Source organism: Bubalus bubalis, chromosome 2, assembly GCF_019923935.1.
Source record: "Bubalus bubalis isolate 160015118507 breed Murrah chromosome 2, NDDB_SH_1, whole genome shotgun sequence".
In the NCBI taxonomy this organism is placed as follows: domain Eukaryota; kingdom Metazoa; phylum Chordata; class Mammalia; order Artiodactyla; family Bovidae; genus Bubalus; species Bubalus bubalis.
The window spans coordinates 97852518-97864601 of record NC_059158.1 but is presented as its reverse complement, the minus strand read 5'-3'; positions in this window follow the sequence as shown (position 1 = coordinate 97864601).

Genomic DNA, 12084 nt, shown 5'->3' with positions numbered 1-12084 from the left:
TCCCTTATTCTACTAGCTTTTAAAGATTCCATCTGATGTTATATACTGGCAATCATATCAACAGTGAATAAAACTTTTCTTTCTTTCCAATATGTGTGCTAAGTTGCTTCAGTCATGTCCGACTCTTTGCGACCCCAAGGAGGCCTGCCAGCCTCCTCTGTCTATGGGATTTCCCAAGCAAGAATAATGGAGTGTGTTGCCATTTCCTTCTCCAGGGGATTTTCTGGACCCAGGGTTTGAACCCAGAGACCCAGGTATTGAATCCAAGTTTCCTGCGTTGCAGGCAGATTCTTTACAGTCTGAACCACCAAGGAAACCCTATTAGTCATTAGGCAAACACAAATTAAAGTTGCAGTAAAATACCATGCCACACTTAATCAGAATGTTTAAAATTTAAGCAACTTACTATACCAAGTGTTAGAGAGTATGTAAAGCAAATGAAACTCTTAAATCTAGTTGATGAAAATGTCGACTAAAAAAAGATATACAACTTGAGAGTTGTGAGTTAAGTTATATTTGGGACAAAATGAGGACTGCAGCCTGGGAGGCAGCATCTCAGGTAGCTCTGAGAGACTGCTCCACAGCGGCGGTCAGGGAAAGTCAATATATAAAGTTTTGGTGAAGGCAGAGTTCAACATCATGAAGCACTCAATTTACAAAAGGTTTTTTGTTAGTCATGAGGGCCTGATGGCACCATGAAGGGATTTGGTGCTTCTCTAGATATGAGGAGATACAAGGATTGAGATCAAAAATCTGTTTCTAAAAACATCTAAAGACTATCTAAAGACCTGTCCCACCAGATTCCCTGGAGCACAGAGTGCCTCACTCCACCCTGATCCCTCAGGGGTTGTTGAAGGTCAACAGCTATAGCAGCACGGGGTTCAATCTCAGTAGAGGCAGATGGCAAATGCCTTGTTGTTCAGCCATTGGCAATGCTCTTGCTAAGTGCCAATTTGTAGTTGACAAGAATATAAAGTGGTAAGACCTCTTTGGAAAACAGGTTGATAGTTTCTAGAGAAGTTAAACATATGTATTATCATGTGATCCAGTCAATCCACTCTGAGATTTTTACGTGAGAGAAATGAAGGCATCTGTTCATATAAAACTGTGTATAGCAATATGTGGAAAAGCTGTATTTGTAACTGTTCAAAACTGAAAACAATCCAAATTGCTACCACTAGGTGAATGGCCAAATTGTTTTATATCTATCCAATGCAATACTAAAACAACAATAAAGATAAACTATTGATATATGACCGAACATAGATGTATCTCTAAATAATCATAATTAATGAAAGAAGCCAGATTAAGAAAAAAAGAGTACATACTATATAGTATAGGTTTTTTTAATGAAAAATGATCAATAGTGACAAAAATGAAATTAGCAGTTGCCTTGGGATGTGACAGTAGCAGAGTAGGGTAGAAAGAGAGGAGTTTTACAAAGAGATGCAAGGAAACTTTGGGGCTAATGAATATAATATGTTCATTACCATGTTTATGGTCATACTTTCATAGATCAAAAGTATACTTTCAATATGTGTGTCATTGTGTGTCCATTGTATTTCACTATAACTGTTAGAAGTCAATAAAGGGTTAATAGGCCACACTTACTGAAGTCCCGTGCACTCTGGAGCCAGTGGGCCACAACTAGAGAACCCATGTGCGGCGATGAAGACACCACATCCTGCAACTAAGACCTCATGCAGCCCAAATAAGTAACTAACTAAATAAATACTTATAAAGGATCAATGTTCTTATCCATAGAGAGCTCTTGAATTCACACAAAAAATACAAGCACCATTTTAAAAACTTCAACCTTATTTGCAATCAAAGTTTAAACTAAAGCAAGAATGGCTTAGTCATATGATTAACTTTTCTAGAAACTACTAAGCAGTTTTCCAAAAAGCACTGTTAAAAAAATAATGGTAACTGGCCTTGAAAGGATGCTTGATATAAAAGCACACTCACACTTTTAATGAAACCCAATACAACCTTTCTGAAGTGTAGTTTGGCTATATATATAAATGCCAGAGGCAAGCATGTCTTTTGACCTCAATATTTCCACTCCTTGGATTTATCCAAAGAAAACAATCAGAGAAAAATATAAAGATTAATGTAATGAAATTTCAAAATACTGCAACTTATAAACAGAATTTCAGAAATACGTTAATGTCCAAAAAAACAAACAATTGCTTAAAGAATTTAAGATATGTGTAAATAATGACAGTAAAGATCAGGTTCTCAAACAATATTTAATAATATAAAAATATGTGCATTGCAATATTCAGGATTTAGACATTTACACTATTGTTTCGTATTCATGGGTAAACACATAGACACACACACAACTGAATTCTTTTATTATTTGAAGTAAATCTGTGATAAAACACAACTTTTTTCCATTACCAAACCTTTTTTTTTAACATGAAGTGTACCGTTTTATAAAGATATCAATGTCATGATAAATAATACATAATTGTTGTTTCCTTCTATCATCCCTGTCTGATGTAAGACACATGTATTTATAATCAGGCTTGTGTGTGGAACAGGGAGATGACACGCTGATCAGGAAAACTGTACAAGGAATGATTTGATATAGTTCTTTTTCTCAGAGGACTAAAATAATCTCAGTAAAAACAATTAACATGTATGATTATATACAATGCCTCTCCTTCCACCAGCTCAGCCTTTCCCACCCTCTTTTAATATTGTTTTCTTATGTATCATTTCAAAACACATAAAATCTGTGTCTTTTGGGTTTTGATTTTTTCCCTAAGGGAGTTGGACTAGAAATTTTTGCCTCCGGGAAAGGCAGTTTGAATCAGCCACGAAGAAAATGAAGAAGGAAATACAGATAGAAAAATAGAAGTGGTGGAAATATTTCATTTCAAATCAAGTATTTCAGAGCCAAAAATTTCACTTTGTCCAGAAGGGAAGGGAGGGACCTGAGAAAGGAAGAAATCAGTGATTGATAGCAGCAGTTGTGGAAGAAGATTTGATCAAAGAGGGCAATGATGTTCACCCATATCCTAAGGTCTTCTCCCGGCTCCCAAATGGCCAGTCCCAAGTCCCAATCTGGCCTGCTCAGATCAGTGGCAGTGGCTCTGTAACCGACAGACTAATTTCCCTGGGGAATAATTGGAGGTGTCTTGACAGATCTGAATTATATCACTGGTTAAGGTTTAGTGACCTTTACCATATACTGCATTTTATAAGTGATTTAATCAGAACATTCTGTAATTATAATTCTATATTCTCTAATTTATAGGTTTTTTTTTTTCCTTACAAAGCAGTGCAACATTCTTCTTTCTCTCCCTTTATGTTGATTTATGTTGGAGAAATTATGATAGTCCTGCATAAATGTTAAATCTCATATTTGTGGAGGCCTCTCCCCTTCCTTCCCTAATGCCAGTGAAAAATGGCCTTAGAGCATTTTTCTTATAGACAAATTGTATCCTACATATTTGCTGGTGCTAAGCAATCTGCCACATTCTGTCTTGTCAAGACTTAGCTGTGAATTTATAAGAATGGACACAAACAACCTCAAGTCTTTAGATCTTTAATTATTTTGTTTGACTTGTTTGAGTTCCTTCCTGCTATGGTCCCTCAGCTGCTCCTGTCACAGGATCCAGCTCTGATGTTGAAATTCCTGGCATTTCAACGGGGTTCAAGGTTTCAAGCTTTCAGACAGGTAATTATATCATGATTACACATCTCTACCATTTACTTTCACCTTCTAAAAACACCTAAGGACCCACAGGGTTTCCTGTCAGGAAAAAAAAAAAGTGTGTAAATACAAATTTCAGTTGTTTACATTTCAAAGCAATTCTGTAATAATAAACAAATTCTAAGTGGCTTAGAAAATAATTGGATATGCATTGTGGGGGTGGGGCATGCCACATGGTTTGCAGTTTCCAGACAGGGACTGAACCCTGCCCTTTCGCTACCTACTCTAGCCACCCAGGAGTGAGAGCACTAAGCTTTTCTGAAAAACCTTTTTTTTTAATACTTATTATTAAACTTTGCACTTAGTATCCAGCTCAATGCACAATCACATACTTGTGTTTGGGTATATCACTGTGAAATTTAAAAAATTTCACTGTAAAAGATTTTACAGTGAAATTTCACGGTAAAAGTAAAGACCACACACATTTCCAGAGAGAAAAGAAATGTTTACATAGGAATTAGATTGCGTATTAGAATGCTTTGGACTTCTCAACAATAATTGTAGATGTCTGAAGACAATGGAAGCAAATTCTGACTAAATATTCTTTACAACTGGAATTCTTTACAAAGCCAAACTATTTGTCAACCTGAAGCTAGAACAAAGATATTTTCAGAGCTTCCAGTTTTTGTGTTTTTTTGGCCAAGAGGCAAGGCTGATGGGATTCTCGTTCCCCGACCAAGGACTGAACCCATGCCCTCAGCAGTGAAAATGCAGAGTCCTAGCCACTGGACCAGCAGGAAATTCCCAGAGCTTCCAGATCTTAAGAAATTTATTTTCTCTGCTTGTTTCCTAGGAAGCTTTCTGAGAGTTTATTCCCATTAAATCAAAGAAGATAAAACATGAGTTCCAACTCAAGCCAGGGGATTCCGGTGATGGTGGTGCCGGGAATTCCCACAGGACCACTGTGCAGTGGGAGACACCAGTCCAGGAATCAAGAGATATTTATTCAATAAGAGAAAATTGATTGGACATCTGATAATGCCTGAAAATACCGAGAGGGAATTTAAACATTTGAGTGAGACTTTGGGGTTTCATTACTCATGAGTTTACAGAAAACTAAGAAAGGGCAGGACAGTTATTAACTCCAGTGATTTTTTTGAAGAAGAAGAAGAAAGTTAATCAGGGTACACTACACATGATTTTGTGTCACCCCTATTACTCTAACCAAATTAAGATTTAACTGCATTAGGGGCTGTTCTCAAGAAATTGGCATGAGTGACAGACTGGAATGAAGCAAGAAAGATAAATTCTTATCTTAAAGTAGGAAATCAATAGATATGGCCAAAGAGTAAAAATATCAGAGGAAGGATAATCATGCATTGAGAGATATAGAGGTAATAGAAAAGAGAGGGCGAACACAGTTGAAAGTGGTTGCCTCTGGATATTTGAGCAGGACATCATTAGTTTGCAGCAAGCCCTCTAGAAATAGTTCACTCTTTTAAATCTTGTGCCTTAACACTTTTTACAGAACTATTCATAAATTTGAACACGAGGTAGCGATAAACATTTTTAAAAAGCTGATACTTGGTTGATTTTTCCTCTCATTACTTCTATCAATATATTAATTGCCTGAGCATCTTCTTTCTTAAGAAACTTTTTATTATTTTTTAAACTTTTTATTTTATATCAGAGTGCAGCCATGTGGGGTTTCCCTGGTGTCTCAGGGATCCACCTGCAATGCAGCAGACACTGGTTGGATCCCTAGTTCCGGAAGATCCCCTGGAGGAGGGCATGGCAACCCACTCCAGTGTTCTTGCCTGGAAAACCCCATGGATAGCGGAGCCTGGCGGGCTACAGTCCATAGGGTCGCAAAAAGTCAGACACGACTGAAGCGCCTGAACAGGAGCACATAGCCAATTAACAATGTTGTGATAGTTTTAGGTGGACAACGAAGGGACTCAGCTGTACTTACACACGTATCCGTTCTCCCCCAAGCTCCCCTCCCATCCAGGCTGTGACATAACGTTGATCAGAGGTCCCTGTGCTGTACAGTAGGTCCTTGTTGGTTATCCATTTTTTAAATACAGCAGTGTGTACCTGTCGAATTTTTTGTTGCTGTTATTGTTTACTTTTGGCTGCACTGGGTCTTTGTTGCTGTGTGAGGGTTTTCTCTAGTTGCAGCCAGTGGCGGCTCCTCTTGAGTTGCGGTGCACAGGCTTCGCAATGCAGGGGCTGCTCTTACTGTGGAGCAGGGTGAATGAGGGCTCAGTAGTAGTGGCACAAGGGCTTAGTTGCTCCACAGCATGTGAAATCTTTCTGGACCGGGAATAAACCCATGTTCCCTGCACTGGCAAGGGTGGATTCTTAACCACTGGGCCACCAGGGAAGCCCCTATACATTGATTTGAGCATTTTCTTTGTCCCTTTGATACACAGAGATGATACTGGGTACAATCCTTGCCCTCAGGGTTTTGTAGTCTAGTATAAGTGATATGGTATATAATAATTATAAAAAGCAGGAACTTCTAAGCATCAAGAGAGATGGACAAAATGCCATGAAATTTAGGGGAAAGATGTCACTTGCAGCCGAAGGCGGCTCAGTGGAGGAGGAGGCATCTCGTGGTCTTCTGCATGGAAGATGCATGGCAGGAGCGGGCTGAGCTGGAGTGCAGGAGGGGGAGGGAAAGCTCAGGGCATTTGCAGGAGGCCTCCTGGGGTAGTCTGTTGTAGCCCAGAGAGTGTGTAAGAGGAATTAAGCTGGGAAGGCAGCTTGCAAATATATTGTGGAGGTTGGTTCCGCTGGCTTAGTGGTTTCTGGGGCTTCAGATGCTTTTCCCATGTACTTTGACCCTTTGTTTTCAGAAATGTAAATCTGCAGAAAGAGATGGAGAAGTCTAGCTATTGCATTATTCATACAGCATGCTCTCTCTTAAAGTTCCTTCACCTACGGAAGCTTCCTACATCTCACAAGAGACTTTACCAGTCTCTCTCATTAAATTTTCATTTACCAAAGAATTTTTTTTTTCATGTAATGGACACCTTTATACGAAAAAAACTGAGGTGTATTTTTCCCTCAATTCAACCTAAGGGTTTTTGTTTCTCCCCAAAAGTTAGAGAATGGAATGAAAGTAAATACTATTAGCTTCCTGAATTCTTTCACATTTGAGGTGATTTTTGAAACAGCCTTGATTCTGTACTGGATAGACAGCATCAATTTATGAATATTGGATGGACGCCCCAAAATCCTCACATATGAGAGGGCAGGCCTGTGACGAGGCCCTTTTTGTCTTACCTTTCTCACATACTACTCTTCTATTGAGTTCTGGAAAGATACACTGACTCTATGGTCTTACGGGTTCACCACCCCACATCCTCCAACTATAGGAGTACATCAGAAGCTAAATGTCACTTTTTGGGTACTCGGGTTAAAGTCCCCTACAGACAGGTAGCCTCTATAAAACCGTGAGAGCAGCTAAGAGGAGAGCCATCAGGGAAAATTTATCTGAGCTTCCCATGTCTGAGCCTTTGCTCTAATTTCCATCCAATTAGGTCTCTTTAGCTCCCAACCTGGCTTTCTTCCAACTCTGAGCTTTGGATTTTTAACCCTCTATAGACATGTCTGAGAATTGTATTGTATGTGGATCCCTTTCATTGACCCCTCTGGGGTCTGCTCACAAAGCTTACTTCCAGATTATGGATTTAATATGACCTCTTATATTGCAACCTATACAGTGATACAGTACATCCCAGATTCTCTTTGTAGCCAACCGTGGGGCCTGATTGAGGCAAACATGACAAAGACTGGTTTAAGAATGAAGTCCGTTTAGGCAGTGTACCCACTGAACAATGCCCCTCCTTTGGGGCTTGGTCTTTTATTTCCATCTCCTTCTTGCTTGTTTCTATGGAGCACAGCTAAATATTTGGGGACTGGCAAGCCCAAGGCTCCTCTCTGTTGCTTCTGGAACAGAGTTCAGGGCATTTAACCACTAATCTAATGCTGAAACTTCTAAACTGGCACCAGGGTCTCAGGAGGATAAAGTCTAGGGAGTAAAACTGATCCAATTACTCGATCCTAAGATAGTTAGAGGAACCATGATGATGTTTGAAAATCTAACTAATGGCTCCACCTATTTAATATCTAAATCCCAAATAAGTACCAGAGAAATTATGAGACCAATTAAAAAAAAACTAGGCAGAGGATAAGGAGGAAGGAGAAGCAAACAGTGATGTCAGTTACTAGTTTCAGGATTTATTTACATTTTCACATTTAACCTGAACAAAAACTTTTTAAAGAGAAAGGTGGGGAGGAGAGGTGGTGTGGAGCACAGACGCTTTTTGAACACCATGTAAATGTAAAAATGTTAGTTGCTAGGTCATGTCCGACTCTTTGGGACCCCATGGACTGTAGCCTGCCAGGCTTCTCTGTCCATGGAATTTTCCAGGCAAGAATACTGGAGTGGGTTGCCATTCCCTTCCCCAGAAGATGTTCCAGACCCAGGGATTGAACCCAGGTCTCCTGCATTGCAGGTAGATTCTTTACCATCTGAGCCACCAGGGGAGATGTCTTTGAACAAATCAGTCAGCTTTTGTTATAGCAATAAACAAGATTAAGACCTCAGTTGTTTTTAACAACAGACTATGTATTTCTTTCTTTTTTAAAAACATTTATTTATTGGCTGTGTAGGATCTTTGGTTGTAGCACGTGGGATCTAGCTCCCAGGCCAGGGATCAAATCTGGACCCCCTGTATTGAGAGGGTGAGTCTCAGCCTCTGGACTACAAGGGAAGTCCCAAAATACGTATTTCCTGCCCTTGAATCTCGAGATTGTCCCTGAATCTGTTGGGCTCTGCTGGATTCAGCTAGGTTTGAATGGACTTCACATGCCTTCTTGTTTGTGGGGGCTCTAACTGGGGTTTGCTTTTTTTGATGGAAGGGAGAATCTCCAAGGGGTGAGCAGAATCACATGATACTCTAAAAAGTCCCTATTAGACTGTATCACTCCACTAACATTCTACTGTTTCAAGCAAGTCTGTGGTCAAGCCAAGCCAAAAGATCTAAAAGTCAGTGGGTTGAGGATGCTGAAGTTGGTACGAGCAACCCCATAACAAGGGGCTGGTAAGTATTGTCTTTACTGAAGGTAGGAGATTGTCAACTTTTTCCCAAGCCCTCACCATGTGTCAACTACTTTTTTATTTTTTAATTCACTTTACTACAGTAGATTTAAGAGACAGAAGGTAGAGCTGACTTTGTAGGTAAGATATTTGAGACTTTCAGAGGTCAAGTAATTTGCCCCAGGACTGGCAAATATTGGATCAGAAATTTAACTCTAATCTGTCTGATTCTCAAACACTTTCTTTTCTCACTATATTTGTCTCAGTTTAGTTCAATCGCTCAGTCGTGTCTGACTCTTTGCGACCCCATGAATCACAGCACACCAGGCCTCCCTGTCCGTCACCAGCTTCCGGACTTTACTGAGACTCATGTCCATCAAGTTGGTGATGCCATCAAGCCATCTCATCCTCTGTTGTCCCCTTCTCCTCTTGCTCCCAATCCCTCCCAGCATCAGGGTCTTTTCCAATGAGTCAACTCTTCACGTGAGGTGGCCAAAATATTGGAGTTTTTCAGCTTTAGTATCAGTCCTTCCAATGAACACCCAGGACTGATCTCCTTTAGGATGGACTGGTTGGATCTCCTTGCAATCCAAGGGACTCTCAAGAGTCTTCTCCAACACCACAGTTCAAAAGCATCAATTCTTCAGCGCTCAGCTTTCTTCACAGTCCAACTCTCACATCCATACATGACCACAGGAAAAACCATAGCCTTGACTAGACGGACCTTTGTTGGCAAAGTAAGGCCTCTGCTTTTGAACATGCTATCTAGGTTGGCCATAACTTTCCTTCCAAGTAGTAAGCGTCTTTTAATTTCATGGCTGCAGTCACCATCTGCAGTGAGTTTGGAGCCCAAAAAACAAAGACTGACACTGTTTCCACTGTTCCCCCATCTATTTCCCATGAAGTAATGGGACCAGATGCCATGATCTTCGTTTTCTGAACGTTGAGCTTTAAGCCAACTTTTTCACTCTCCTCTTTCACTTTCATCAAGAGGCTTTTGAGTTCCTCTTCACTTTCTGCCATAAGGGTGGTGTCATCTGCATATCTGAGGTTATTGATATTTCTCCCAGCAATCTTGATTCCAGCTTGTGCTTCTTCCAGCCCAGCGTTTCTCATGATGTACTCTGCATATAAGTTAAATAAGCAGGGTGACAATATCCAGCCTTGACGTACTCCTTTTCCTATTTGGAACCAGTCTGTTGTTTCATGTCCAGTTCTAACTGTTGCTTTCTGACCTGCATATATTTTTGTCTAGAGAGACTATAAGTCTAAGATCTAAAAGGATCTAAGACTACCAGAAAAAAATGTGCATGAAGCAGAAACTGTGGGAATCCTTTCTACACACAGTTAAAATATAAAGCTAATTAAGTGAAATGAGTGTAAATGTTAGAAAATTTTCTTTGAAATTCTCTTTTATAATGCCACCTTTGGAAGGATGGGGTTGAGAGCAGTAATGATTAGAGTCCAGAGTCACTATACAAAATTATAGAGAAGCTTTCTTTCTATGTCCTTCTGTCCCTCTCTGGTTTATGTCTTGCTTCATTAGCTCTTGCTGTCTGATCTAGAAGTTGGCTACCCAGACCTTCTTATTACAGCCCCTCTTCTGTGCCAACCCTCCCAGCAAATGTCCAAGTTGTAGAATGTTCTCTCTTCCATACCAAATCTCCAGACCACTGGCATTCCATTCAGAACGTGTATATTTTGAAATGGCTTATTTATTTATTGGCCAGACCGCTCAACATGCAGGATGTTAGTTCCCTGACCAAGGATTGAACCCCGGTCCCTTTAGTGGAAGTGCAGACCCCCAACCACTGGACCACCAGGGAAATCCCAGAAGATACATATTTTGAAAGAGGATTCCTGGAAGAGCAATGTCTGACCCCTAAATAATGTGTTTCTTTGAGCTTCTGACCTGTTGCTAAAGAAAATATCTTTAAATGGTGGAATTTTCTGTTAACTCTACAACAAGGCATATACACTTCAATTAATCTGAACTCATGGAAAAAGATTTTACTTTTATGAAGGGGGCAAAGCCTTCCTTCCTTCTTATACATAATCTATTGTCAAGTGGATTGAATGCTTTGTTGAAAATAGATATATGGTTGCCAGTTGGGATAGCTCTCTACCTTTTTTCCCATGCTATGCTATGCTATGCTATGCTAAGTTGCTTCAGTCGTGTCCGACTCTGTGCGACCCCATAGACGGCAGCCCACCAGGCTCCGCCATCTCTGGGATCCTCCAGGCAAGAATACTGGAGTGGGTTGCCATTTCCTTCTCCAACGCATGAAAGTGAAAAGTGAAAGTGAAGTCGTTCAGTCGTGTCCGACTCCTAGCGACCCCATGGACTGCAGCCTACCAGGCTCCTCTGTCCATGGGATTTGCCAGGCAAGAGTACTGGAGTGGGGTGCCATTTTTCCCATGAGATGCTTCTTAATTGGAAGGGGAAAAAAAATGTTTTTGATTATCAACTCTGGGGAAAGCCACTCCACACATATTGATTGTGAGGAGCAGAAACAGAATTAGTATTTTATGAGCCCTTCCAAAATATTTTCTCTAGATTTCTACTCTATGGAAACAGAGTGTCTTCTCTCTAAGGGAAGTAGGATAAGGAGAGAAAAGAATATGTGACGGGAATTTTCACCTCCATCTTTCCCAGGTTCATCCAAATATGGGTTTTCTAGTTGATAGATTACAGAATTAGGCTCATTGTAATTAAAAATAGAGAGAGGTTAATCCACAATATTCTTATTGTGTGCTTGGCACATTGTTGGTATTCAACATCTATTTGTTGAATTAATGAGTTGCTGAGTAGTAATCAGGCCTTAGAGTTCACTGCATATATTAAAGGACTTTTCATTTATGTTTATTCAATATTTGAACACCACTGTCCCTCATAGCTCAGGCGGTAAACAATCCACCTGCAATGCAGAAGACCAGGTTTGACTCCAGGGTGGGAAAGATCTCCTGGAGAAGGGAATAGCAACCCACTCCAGTATTCTTGCCTGGGGAATCCTATGGACAGAGGAGCCTGGTGGGCTACAGTCGATGGGGTCACAAAAGTCGGACATGACTAAACCATACCACCAATATATGAACATTTAGAAATATCGAGTATGTATAAATCTTATCTTCTGTGATTTAAAATGGTATCTGAACCATCATATATGCTATTGTCTGGATGCATTTGTCACAATTTTCTTTAAAATTCACTAGCTATAGAAGCCACCATGCCTTTCTTTTACATAAGTATATGCATTGCCAAAAATATTTTTTACAACATGGTAGAATTCTGAGTAAATTATCAAGA